We start from the raw sequence: 14,129 nt of genomic DNA on the forward strand, positions 1-14,129 counted from the left end.
ATCATTTTTATTGGGAGACTTGGGGGAACGCTGGGTGGAAGGAAATTTGTGGCTCCTCTCAGATTCCAGAACTTTCTGTCACTGAAATGTGAGGAAAACGTGTTTTTTTAGCCACGTTTTGAGGTTTGCAAAGGATTCTGGGTAACAGAACCTGGTCAGAGCTCCACAAGTCACCCCGTCTTGGATTACCCTAGGTCTCTAGTTTTAAAAAATGCACTTGTTTTGTTCGGTTTCCCTACGTGCCGGCTGAGCTAGAGGCCAAAATCTACAGGTAGGCACTTTGAAAAAAACAGCTGTTTTCTGTCAAAAAATGGGATGTGTCCACGTTGTGTTTTGGGGCATTTCCTGTCGCGGGCGCTAGGCCTACCCACACAAGTGAGGTATCATTTTTATCAGGAGACTTGGGGAAACGCTGGGTGGAAGGAAATTTGTGGCTCCTCTCAGATTTCATAACTTTCTGTCACTGAAATGTGAGGAAAACGTGTTTATTTAGCCACGTTTTGAGGTTTGCAAGGGATTCTGGGTAACAGAACCTGGTCAGAGCCCCACAAGTCACCCCATCTTGGATTCCCCTATGTCTCTAGCTTTAAAAAATGCACAGGTTTGGTAGGTTTCCCTATGTGCCGGCTGAGCTAGAGGCCAAAATCTACAGGTAGGCACTTTGCAAAAAACAGCTCTGTATTCTGTCAAAAAATGTGATGTGTCCATGTTGTGTTTTGGGGCATATCCTGTCGCGGGCGCTAGGCCTACCCACACAAGTGAGGTATCATTTTTATCAGGAGACTTGGGGGAACGCTGGGTGGAAGGAAATTTGAGGCTCCTCTCAGATTTCATAACTGTCTGTCACTGAAATGTGAGGAAAACGTGTTTATTTAGCCACGTTTTGAGGTTTGCAAGGGATTCTGGGTAACAGAACCTGGTCAGAGCCCCGCAAGTCACCCCATCTTGGATTCCCCTAGGTCTCTAGTTTTCAAAAATGCACAGGTTTGGTAGATTTCCCTATGTGCCGGCTGAGCTAGAGGCCAAAATTTACAGGTAGGCACTTTGCAAAAAACAGCTCTGTATTCTCTCAAAAAATGTGATGTGTCCACGTTGTGTTTTGGGGCATTTCCTGTCGCGGGCGCTAGGCCTACCCACACAAGTGAGGTATCATTTTTATTGGGAGACTTGGGGGAACGCTGGGTGGAAGGAAATTTGTGGCTCCTCTCAGATTCCAGAACTTTCTGTCACTGAAATGTGAGGAAAACGTGTTTTTTTAGCCACGTTTTGAGGTTTGCAAAGGATTCTGGGTAACAGAACCTGGTCAGAGCTCCACAAGTCACCCCATCTTGTATTCCCCTAGGTCTCTAGTTTTCAAAAATGCACTTGTTTGGTTCGGTTTCCTTACGTGCCGGCTGAGCTAGAGGCCAAAATCTACAGGTAGGCACTTTGAAAAAAACAGCTCTGTTTTCTGTCAAAAAATGGGATGTGTCCACGTTGTGTTTTGGGGCATTTCCTGTCGCGGGCGCTAGGCCTACCCACACAAGTGAGGTATCATTTTTATTGGGAGACTTGGGGGAACGCTGGGTGGAAGGAAATTTGTGGCTCCTCTCAGATTCCAGAACTTTCTGTCACCGAAATGAGAGGAAAACGTGTTTTTTTAGCCACATTTTGAGGTTTGCAAAGGATTCTGGGTAACAGAACCTGGTCAGAGCCCCACCAGTCACCCCATCTTGGATTCCCCTAGGTCTCTAGTTTTCAAAAATGCATAGGGTTGGTAGGTTTCCCTAGGTGCCGGCTGAGCTAGAGGCCAAAATCCACAGCTAGGCACTTTGCAAAAAACAGCTCTGTTTTCTGTAAAAAAAAATGGGATGTGTCCACGTTGTGTTTTGGGGCATTTCCTGTCGCGGGCGCTAGGCCTACCCACACAAGTGAGGTATCATTTTTATTGGGAGACTTGGGGGAACGCTGGGTGGAAGGAAATTTGTGGCTCCTCTCAGATTCCAGAACTTTCTGTCTCTGAAATGTGAGGAAAACGTGTTTATTTAGCCACGTTTTGAGGTTTGCAAAGGATTCTGGGTAACAGAACCTGGTCAGAGCCCCACAAGTCACCCCATCTTGGATTCCCCTATGTCTCTAGCTTTAAAAAATGCACAGGTTTGGTAGGTTTCCCTATGTGCCGGCTGAGCTAGAGGCCAAAATCTACAGGTAGGCACTTTGCAAAAAACAGCTCTGTATTCTGTCAAAAAATGTGATGTGTCCACGTTGTGTTTTGGGGCATTTCCTCTCGCGGGCGCTAGGCCTACCCACACAAGTGAGGTATCATTTTTATTGGGAGACTTGGGGGAACGCTGTCTAGAAGGGAATTTGTGGCTCCTCTCAGATTCCAGAACTTTCTGTCACCGAAATGAGAGGAAAACTTGTTTTTTTAGCCACATTTTGAGGTTTGCAAAGGATTCTGGGTAACAGAACCTGGTCAGAGCCCCACCAGTCACCCCATCTTGGATTCCCCTAGGTCTCTAGTTTTCAAAAATGCATAGGGTTGGTAGGTTTCCCTAGGTGCCGGCTGAGCTAGAGGCCAAAATCCACAGCTAGGCACTTTGCAAAAAACAGCTCTGTTTTCTGTAAAGAAAATGGGATGTGTCCACGTTGTGTTTTGGGGCATTTCCTGTCGCGGGCGCTAGGCCACCCACACAAGTGAAGTATCATTTTTATTGGGAGACTTGGGGGAACGCTGGGTGGAAGGAAATTTGTGGCTCCTCTCAGATTCCAGAACTTTCTGTCACTGAAATGTGAGGAAAACGTGTTTTTTAGCCACGTTTTGAGGTTTGCAAAGGATTCTGGGTAACAGAACCTGGTCAGAGCCCTACAAGTCACCCCATCTTGGATTCCTCTAGGTCTTTTGTTTTAAAAAATGCACAGGTTTGATAGGTTTCCCTATGTGCCGGCTGAGCTAGAGGCCAAAATCTACAGGTAGGCACTTTGCAAAAAACAGCTCTACTTTCTGTCAAAAAATGGGATGTGTCCACGTAGTGTTTTAGGGCATTTCCTGTCGCGGGTGCTAGGCCTACCCACACAAGTGAGGTATCATTTTTATTGGGAGACTTGGGGGAACGCTGGGTGGAAGGAAATTTGTGGCTCCTCTCAGATTCCAGAACTTTCTGTCACTGAAATGTGAGGAAAACGTGTTTATTTAGCCACGGTTTGAGGTTTGCAAGGGATTCTGGGTAACAGAACCTGGTCAGAGCCCCACAAGTTACCCCATCTTGGATTCCCCTATGTCTCTAGCTTTCAAAAATGCACAGGTTTGGTAGGTTTCCTGAAGTAAGGAATCCAACGAAGAGTGTTGCGGTATTTAACTTGTTTATTGTCTTCAATAAAGCCGCTTAAGTAAACAGTGTAAAAGGGGCACAGAGCAAGGAGAGAAGCGACTCTGAATCCGTGGGCGTCAAGTGGAATGTGCTGACATCATCGGCCTCGTCCGGAGATTCCATATGACACACACGAATTCTAGATCACATCACAACATCCCCCCTCTTTTAATAAAAAACAATCTTCATTTAACCAATACAACCAATGAAAATAACAACATCACCCTGAACAACCAAAACTGATGTGTTAGTAAAACTATATACAAAGTCATTGTAAAACCTAATACAATGTAACAATCTACTAAAAGAATGTTGGCCATAGAAATAGTTTTCACGACATTACCAAATCACCAAACATATCCAGTCTACGACATTACATAATCACTGAACTTGGCTGGTCTACGGGACTCCCTGCGAAATTCCTTCTTACCCTTATCCTCCCTTTTACAGTAAGAGTCCCTCTTTGCACAATTAGAAGAGTTGTGAACAACAGTTTCATTGTTACTGGTTTGACAACCTTCATGCTCACCCCTCATTCGAACACTGGGATCTAAAGCTAAACGTGTGACTCCCCACCAGCATCCATCCGACAATCTAGCTGCATTTTTGCGTACTTCCAGAACTTGTTGGGGCTCTTTAAACTTCGAAAAACCCTTTCTGACTATCAAAGGATTTTTAACTCTCACCCAATCACCAACCTTGAGGACTTTTTTTTTCGGTGTAACCCTCCACCTATTTCTTCCCATTTCATCAGAATTACCTTTTGCTGACTGCCAAGCCTCCCTCAGATTACTACCTTCATGAAGTAGATCAATCATCCAAAAAGGACATAGTTCTGAGGTCGCAATCCTACCCCTCATCAATTCAAAAGGAGTCTTGCCCGTGGCAACATGTGGTGTTGTGCGATGAGACCAAATCAATTCTTTAATGGCTTGCCCTACAGACATGTTAGATTTAATTGCTGCTTGGATACACTCAACAAGTACACGATTAAAGCGTTCAACAATACCATTACTTTGAGGATGATAGAGAGGCGTCCTTATGTGTTTGATGCCACACTTGTTCAAAAAATGGGTCATATCCGTAGATACAAATTGTACTCCGTTGTCCGTCATTATTTGTTCAGGTAATCCTTCCCTACTGAAAACATCTTTTAGACATTTAATAACACTTTGTGTAGTGGGAAGTCTTATAGGAAATACCTCAACCCATCTAGAAAGATGATCTACTATAACCATAAAATACCTCAAATCCGGAGGTAGTACATGATAAGGACCAAGAAAATCTAAACCAATTTTCTGCCAAGCTCTTTCTGGTGATGGAACAAAAGAATCACAACTTCCTTGAGTAACCAGAACTTTGTCACTTACACAACACCTGGGGCAACTCTTCACTAGCTCATCAATTTCCTTATCCATCCTTGGCCACCAGAAATCAGATCTTAATTTCCTTTTTGTGATAGTAGAACCAAGATGACCAATATGTGTTTTAAGAATCAGGTCTCTCCTAAGACACTCTGGTGGAATAAGTTTGTCACCTCTAATAAGTTTGTCACCCTCAACAGACAATTCCTCAGAAATTTTCCAAAAAGGTTGTAAATTAGGCGAGAGAGTCTTCTCTTTAGGCCACCCAATCTTCACATAATGAATGACATCGCACAACAGTTTGTCATTATGTAACGACTTAATCCACACATTTTCATCCAAAGACTCAGCAATGCATGCTATAAAACATTCTTCAACCTCAGTATCCCATTCAAGTTGTTCCTCTTCATCTGATATAGGTAAACGGGATAGGCAATCAGCCCTACTGTTTTTTCCTCCCGGAATATACTCAATCGAAAAATTAAACTCTAACAATTTGGCAGATAACCGTGCTATGCGAGCAGTTGAGCGTTTAATTTTCCTTCCTGATAAAATTTCCACCAGGGGACGGTGATCAGTTTTTAATGTAAAATGCCTACCCCAGAGGTATTGTTTGAATTTTTCCGCACTCCATACACAGGCCAGGAGTTCTTTTTCAATAACAGAACACTTCCGCTCAACTACCCGCAATGTCCTTGAAGCAAACCCAATGGTGCACTCCTTGCCCCCATCAGAAACCTGTGTTAACACTGCGCCCAACCCATATTCACATGCATCCACAGTTACAATGGTCTTTTTACTATCTGAAAAAGGTTGTAAAACTGGTGAGTTGACAATCTGTTGTTTAATGTGCTCAAAAGCCTTATTGCACTCTTTAGACCAAAAGAACAATTGCTTGCTTTTAAGCATAGCCCTAAAACATTCAGAAGTCTTAGCAAAATCCTTTAAAAACTTTGCATAAAATTCACATAATCCCAAAAAAGAAAGCAACTGTTCTTTAGTCTTGGGTGCAGGAGCATCGAGAATGCTCTTCACTAACTTAGGCCTGGGTTTGACACCGTGCTCAGATAAAACATGTCCTAGATACTCTATTTCCCGAGTTTTAAAGAGACATTTGTCTCTCCTTAAAGTGACACCTCTTTCTTCTAGAGTTTGCAAAACCCCTTCTAAAACTCTATCATGAACCACCTCAGTGTGAGCAAAGATTAGAATATCATCCTGAAACATGACTACATTGGGGTTGTCGGGGAACATGTCAGTCATTATTCTCTGAAAAGCAGCAGCCGCAGATGCCAAACCAAAAGGTAATCTGCAAAACTGGAAAGTCCCATCAGGCGTTACAAAAGCTGTGAGATAACGAGAAATAGCATCAAGCTCTACTTGGTGGTATGCCGATCTAAGATCCAACTTCGTAAACCAACTAGCAGAACCCGCTTTTGCTATTAAATCATCAATCCTAGGCAACGGAAAACTATCAACCCAGATCGCTTCATTCACACTTCTTAAGTCCACACACAACCTCAGGTCACCAGAGCTTTTCTTCGCTAGAACAATAGGAGATAACCAAAGTGTGGCTTCAACCTTCTCTATTATGCCTTGTTCACACATATCCTTCAACAACCTAGACAATTCTGCCCTTACACTAAATGGAACATTCCTCAGTTTATGCTTCACAGGGACAACACCCTGTTTTAATTTGATAGTGTGTGTGACATTAGATATTTTACCCAACTTGTCCTGGAACAATCCTTTAAACCTCCGTTGCCAAGGACAACCCACCTCAGAAGATGTTTTAATACAGTTGGTATTGCTCCTATCAATAGACACTGGTCTAATCTTTCCTGGTTTAATGATTAATTTAAAATCTGCTTGATGAATTAAGCCCAGAACGTTAATACCTTTCCTTGCCACATATACCTTCCCATGAATGGTCTCGCCAGAAATGGACAAAGTAGTCCAAAAATACCCAATCAAGTCAATCCTACTCCCTTCAAACGCCCAGGTAGTAACGTCGGGAGGGAAAAGAGTTTTGTCACTCCAAAACTCATTGAATTTGTCAAATGAGACAATAGTAATTCGTGCTCCTGTATCCACTAACAACTTGACAGCAACACCTCCCACCAACACCTCAATGTCAGGATCCATGACCATTTTGCTAGCAGATGACATATTGTCCTTGACCACTAATACAAGTTCATTTTCATCCTGTTGCACCTTTCCCTCTTCAGCATCAATAACACAACGGACACTGCCTCTCTTCCCACCTCTGCAAACACGTGAAAAATGTCCCAGTTTGTTGCAGTTCCTGCATTGTTGGTTGACCGCAGGACAATTCCTGAAAGAGGAAACGTGGTTCAAAGATCCACATCTGTAACACATAGGCGGTCATTCTGACCCTGGCGGTCAAAGACCGCCAGGGCGGAGGACCGCGGGAGCACCGCCGACAGGCCGGCGGTGCTCCAATGGGGATTCCGACCGCGGCGGTAAAGCCGCGGTCGGACCGGCAACACTGGCGGGCTCCCGCCAGTGTACCGCCGCCCCATTGAATCCTCCAAGGCGGCGCAGCTTGCTGCGCCGCCGAGGGGATTCCGACCCCCCCTACCGCCATCCAGATCCCGGCGGTCCGACCGCCGGGATCCGGATGGCGGTAGGGGGGGTCGCGGGGCCCCTGGGGGCCCCTGCAGTGCCCATGCCACTGGCATGGGCATTGCAGGGGCCCCCGTAAGAACGCCCCTAAATGTATTTCACTGTCTGCTGTGCAGACAGTGAAATACGCGACGGGTGCCACTGCACCCGTCGCACAGCTTCCACTCCGCCGGCTCGATTCCGAGCCGGCTTCATCGTGGAAGCCTCTTTTCCGCTGGGCTGGAGGGCGGCCTGAAGGCGACAGCCCGCCAGCCCAGCGGGAAAGTCAGAATTACCGCCGCGGTCTTTCGACCGCGGAACGGTAACCTGACGGCGGGACTTTGGCGGGCGGCCTCCGCCGCCCGCCAAGGTCAGAATGAGGGCCATAGTCTTTTGATTTCCTCTGGAAGATAAGGCATTTTTCGAAAGTGGAGTAAAATCTGTTTTTTTCTCAGGACGAAACTGTTTCTTGTGATCATTGATCTGCGAATTCACCACTGCACCTGAAATGGAAACATTAGATAAAGACAATTCTAATTGCTTAGCATCTTCTAAAGAACACTCAATGCTTTTCGCTATGTCTATGGCTTTGTCCAAAGATGGATCTTTGCACGTTAACAATTTTTCTTGGATTCTTTTAGAGTAGCATCTTGCCACAAGTTGATCTCGTATCAATTGTGAGGTAAAATTTTCGAATTCACAATTGGCAGCTAACACTTTTAAAGCAATAATGAAAGAATCCACACTTTCATTAGGATTTTGCACTCTGGTAAAGAATTTGTATCTATGTACTACAACATTCTTAGTTTTGATGAAATGCTTGTCCAGCTGCGCAACCGCCATTTCAAACTCATCTAATTCTTCTTCTTCAAGTAATTCATAAACTGGTAGATGGTCAAAAATATTCTGTCCTTCCACACCCAAATAATAGTACATCAAACTTTTTTTTCTCTCAGGCCTAAATTTATGGCCGTCAATAGCTCCTAAATAGGCCTTGAATGAGCGTAACCATAATCGCCATTCCAAAGAAGGATCACCAGGGTCCTGTAAAAAAGGTGATGGTGGTAATACGTTTTGCATTTCTTTTTAAAGAAAGTAAAACAAAAAAAACACTAAACAAAGGCAAAAGGACAAGGGAAAAAAAAAATGATGGTTGTGTATAAACAAAAATCCCACGAAAGATAGTCTTCCAGCAAGAAGTTAATTCTTTCCCCAATCTTTCCTGGTCCGATTTCTATTTTGATGATCAGAAGGTTTCAGAATAAGGTCCTTCTTCTCTGTTCCTTGTTCTTCATGCGAGTGCGAAGCAGCGAAAAAAAAACAGAAAATCAGCACTCAATATTGACTGCACACGTAAGGTAGGAGCGCTGTACAAATTAATGCGCTCCAGGCAATAAAAAAAAACTACATGTGCGCTCATTGACGTTCGTCCGATGCACAAGCGCCACTTGGAACACCAGTAATGTGCTGTGCTCGCGCTAGAAATGCCGTTAGGATAACCGGTATCTCAAGGATCAAAAACACTCTGTGCCCCCAAGGTCAAGCTCCGAATACACGGAGACGTTTAGAAACGTTGAAAAATAGCAACAAGAAAAATAAATCAAAAGATAAGGAAACTGTCCCCGACCGTACCGCCGTATAACCGATGAGAAACAGGATCAGCTACTGCAGCCATCGCTTCATCCTCGTCGCCATAAATGAAGTAAGGAATCCAACGAAGAGTGTTGCGGTATTTAACTTGTTTATTGTCTTCAATAAAGCCGCTTAAGTAAACAGTGTAAAAGGGGCACAGAGCAAGGAGAGAAGCGACTCTGAATCCGTGGGCGTCAAGTGGAATGTGCCGACATCATCGGCCTCGTCCGGAGATTCCATATGACACACACGAATTCTAGATCACATCACAACATTTCCCTATGTGCCGGCTGAGCTAGAGGCCAAAATCTACAGGTAGGCACTTTGCAAAAAACAGCTCTGTATTCTGTCAAAAAATGTGATGTGTCCACGTTGTGTTTTGGGGCATTTCCTGTCGCGGGCGCTAGGCCTACCCACACAAGTGAGGTATCATTTTTATCAGGAGACTTGGGGGAACGCTGGGTGGAAGGAAATTTGAGGCTCCTCTCAGATTTCATAACATTCTGTCACTGAAATGTGAGGAAAACGTGTTTTTTTAGCCACGTTTTGAGGTTTGCAAGGGATTCTGGGTAACAGAACCTGGTCAGAGCCAAGCAAGTCACCCCATCTTGGATTCCCCTAGGTCTCTAGTTTTAAAAAATGCACAGGTTTGGTAGGTTTCCCTACGTGCCGGCTGAGCTAGAGGCCAAAATCTACAGGTAGGCACTTTGAAAAAAACAGCTCTGTATTCTGTCAAAAAATGGGATGTGTCCACGTTGTGTTTTGGGGCATTTCCTGTCGCGGGCGCTAGGCCTACCCACACAAGTGAGGTATCATTTTTATCAGGAGACTTGGGGGAACGCTGGGTGGAAGGAAATTTGAGGCTCCTCTCAGATTTCATAACTGTCTGTCACTGAAATGTGAGGAAAACGTGTTTATTTAGCCACGTTTTGAGGTTTGCAAGGGATTCTGGGTAACAGAACCTGGTCAGAGCCCCGCAAGTCACCCCATCTTGGATTCCCCTAGGTCTCTAGTTTTCAAAAATGCACAGGTTTGGTAGATTTCCCTATGTGCCGGCTGAGCTAGAGGCCAAAATCTACAGGTAGGCACTTTGCAAAAAACAGCTCTGTATTCTGTCAAAAAATGTGATGTGTCCACGTTGTGTTTTGGGGCATTTCCTGTCGCGGGCGCTAGGCCTACCCACACAAGTGAGGTATCATTTTTATTGGGAGACTTGGGGGAACGCTGGGTGGAAGGAAATTTGTGGCTCCTCTCAGATTCCAGAACTTTCTGTCACTGAAATGTGAGGAAAATGTGTTTTTTTAGCCACGTTTTGAGGTTTGCAAAGGATTCTGGGTAACAGAACCTGGTCAGAGCTCCACAAGTCACCCCATCTTGGATTCCCCTAGGTCTCTAGTTTTCAAAAATGCACTTGTTTGGTTCGGTTTCCCTACGTGCCGGCTGAGCTAGAGGCCAAAATCTACAGGTAGGCACTTTGAAAAAAACAGCTCTGTTTTCTGTCAAAAAATGGGATGTGTCCACGTTGTGTTTTGGGGCATTTCCTGTCGCGGGCGCTAGGCCTACCCACACAAGTGAGGTATCATTTTTATCAGGAGACTTGGGGGAACGCTGGGTGGAAGGAAATTTGTGGCTCCTCTCAGATTCCAGAACTTTCTGTCACTGAAATGTGAGGAAAACGTGTTTTTTTAGCCACGTTTTGAGGTTTGCAAAGGATTCTGGGTAACAGAACCTGGTCAGAGCTCCACAAGTCACCCCATCGTGGATTCCCCTAGGTCTCTAGTTTTCAAAAATGCACTTGTTTGGTTCGGTTTCCCTACGTGCCGGCTGAGCTAGAGGCCAAAATCTACAGGTAGGCACTTTGAAAAAAACAGCTATGTTTTCTGTCAAAAAATGGGATGTGTCCACGTTGTGTTTTGGGGCATTTCCTGTCGCGGGCGCTAGGCCTACCCACACAAGTGAGGTATCATTTTTATCAGGAGACTTGGGGGAACGCTGGGTGGAAGGAAATTTGTGGCTCCTCTCAGATTTCATAACTTTCTGTCACTGAAATGTGAGGAAAACGTGTTTATTTAGCCACGTTTTGAGGTTTGCAAGGGATTCTGGGTAACAGAACCTGGTCAGAGCCCCACAAGTCACCCCATCTTGGATTCCCCTATGTCTCTAGCTTTAAAAAATGCACAGGTTTGGTAGGTTTCCCTATGTGCCGGCTGAGCTAGAGGCCAAAATCTACAGGTAGGCACTTTGCAAAAAACAGTTCTGTATTCTGTCAAAAAATGTGATGTGTCCACGTTGTGTTTTGGGGCATTTCCTGTCGCGGGCGCTAGGCCTACCCACACAAGTGAGGTATCATTTTTATCAGGAGACTTGGGGGAACGCTGGATGGAAGGAAATTTGAGGCTCCTCTCAGATTTCATAACTGTCTGTCACTGAAATGTGAGGAAAACGTGTTTATTTAGCCACGTTTTGAGGTTTGCAAGGGATTCTGGGTAACAGAACCCGGTCAGAGCCCCGCAAGTCAACCCATCCTAGATTCCCCTAGGTCTCTAGTTTTCAAAAATGCCCAGGTTTGGTAGATTTCCCTATGTGCCGGCTTAGCTAGAGGCCAAATTCTACAGGTAGGCACTTTGCAAAAAACAGCTCTGTATTCTGTCAAAAAATGTGATGTGTCCACGTTGTGTTTTGGGGCATTTCCTGTCGCGGGCGCTAGGCCTACCCACACAAGTGAGGTATCATTTTTATTGGGAGACTTGGGGGAACGCTGGGTGGAAGGAAATTTGTGGCTCCTCTCAGATTCCAGAACATTCTGTCACTGAAATGTGAGGAAAACTTGTTTTTTTAGCCACGTTTTGAGGTTTGCAAAGGATTCTGGGTAACAGAACCTGGTCAGAGCTCCACAAGTCACCCCATCTTGGATTCCCCTAGGTCTCTAGTTTTCAAAAATGCACTTGTTTGGTTCGGTTTCCCTACGTGCCGGCTGAGCTAGAGGCCAAAACCTACAGGTAGGCACTTTGCAAAAAACAGCTCTACTTTCTGTCAAAAAATGGGATGTGTCCACGTAGTGTTTTGGGGCATTTCCTGTCGCGGGCGCTAGGCCTACCCACACAGGTGAGGTATCATTTTTATCAGGAGACTTGGGGGAACGCTGGGTGGAAGGAAATTTGTGGCTCCTCTCAGATTCCAGAACTTTCTGTCACTGAAATGTGAGGAAAACGTGTTTTTTTAGCCACGTTTTGAGGTTTGCAAAGGATTCTGGGTAACAGAACCTGGTCAGAGCTCCACAAGTCACCCCATTGTGGATTCCCCTAGGTCTCTAGTTTTCAAAAATGCACTTGTTTGGTTCGGTTTCCCTACGTGCCGGCTGAGCTAGAGGCCAAAATCTACAGGTAGGCACTTTGCAAATAACAGCTCTGTATTCTGTCAAAAAATGTGATGTGTCCACGTTGTGTTTTGGGGCATTTCCTGTCGCGGGCGCTAGGCCTACCCACACAAGTGAGGTATCATTTTTATCAGGAGACTTGGGGGAACGCTGGGTGGAAGGAAATTTGAGGCTCCTCTCAGATTTCATAACATTCTGTCACTGAAATGTGAGGAAAACGTGTTTATTTAGCCACGTTTTGAGGTTTGCAAGGGATTCTGGGTAACAGAACCTGGTCAGAGCCCCACAAGTCACCCCATCTTGGATTCCCCTATGTCTCTAGCTTTAAAAAATGCACAGGTTTGGTAGGTTTCCCTATGTGCCGGCTGAGCTAGAGGCCAAAATCTACAGGTAGGCACTTTGCAAAAAACAGTTCTGTATTCTGTCAAAAAATGTGATGTGTCCACGTTGTGTTTTGGGGCATTTCCTGTTGCGGGCGCTAGGCCTACCCACACAAGTGAGGTATCATTTTAATCAGGAGACTTGGGGGAACGCTGGGTGGAAGGAAATTTGTGGCTCCTCTCAGATTCCAGAACTGTCTGTCACTGAAATGAGAGAAAAACGTGTTTATTTAGCCACGTTTTGAGGTTTGCAAGGGATTCTGGGTAACAGCACCTGGTCAGAGCCCCACAAGTCACCCCATCTTGGATTCCCCTATGTCTTTAGCTTTAAAAAATGCACAGGTTTGGTAGGTTTCCCTATGTGCCGGCTGAGCTAGAGGCCAAAATCTACAGGTAGGCACTTTGCAAAAAACAGCTCTGTATTCTGTCAAAAAATGTGATGTGTCCACGTTGTGTTTTGGGGCATTTCTTGTCGCGGGCGCTAGGCCACCCACACAAGTGAGGTATCATTTTTATTGGGAGACTTGGGGGAACGCTGGGTGGAAGGAAATTTGTGGCTCCTCTCAGATTCCAGAACTTTCTGTCACTGAAATGTGAGGAAAACGTGTTTTTTTGCCACGTTTTGAGGTTTGCAAAGGATTCTAGGTAACAGAACCTGGTCAGAGCCCCACAAGTCACCCCATCTTGGATTCCTCTAGGTCTTTAGTTTTAAAAAATGCACAGGTTTGGTAGGTTTCCCTATGTGCCGGCTGAGCTAGAGGCCAAAACCTACAGGTAGGCACTTTGCAAAAAACAGCTCTACTTTCTGTCAAAAAATGGGATGTGTCCACGTAGTGTTTTGGGGCATTTCCTGTCGCGGGCGCTAGGCCTACCCACACAAGTGAGGTATCATTTTTATCGGGAGACTTGGGGGAACGCTGGGTGGAAGGAAATTCGTGGCTCCTCTCAGATTCCAGAACTTTCTGTCACTGAAATGTGAGGAAAACGTGTTTATTTAGCCACGTTTTGAGGTTTGCAAGGGATTCTGGGTAACAGAACCTGGTCAGAGCCCCACAAGTCACCCCATCTTGGATTCCCCTATGTCTCTAGCTTTAAAAAATGCACAGGTTTGGTAGATTTCCCTATGTGCCGGCTGAGCTAGAGGCCAAAATCTACAGGTAGGCACTTTGCAAAAAACAGCTCTGTATTCTGTCAAAAAATGTGATGTGTCCACGTTGTGTTTTGGAGCATTTCTAGTCGCGGGCGCTAGGCCTACCCACACAAGTGAGGTATCATTTTTATTGGGAGACTTGGGGGAACGCTGTCTAGAAGGAAATGTGTGGCTCCTCTCAGATTGCAGAACTTTCTGTCACCGAAATGAGAGGAAAACTTGTTTTTTTAGCCACATTTTGAGGTTTGCAAA

Source organism: Pleurodeles waltl, chromosome 6 (assembly GCF_031143425.1).
Source record: "Pleurodeles waltl isolate 20211129_DDA chromosome 6, aPleWal1.hap1.20221129, whole genome shotgun sequence".
Classification (NCBI taxonomy): domain Eukaryota; kingdom Metazoa; phylum Chordata; class Amphibia; order Caudata; family Salamandridae; genus Pleurodeles; species Pleurodeles waltl.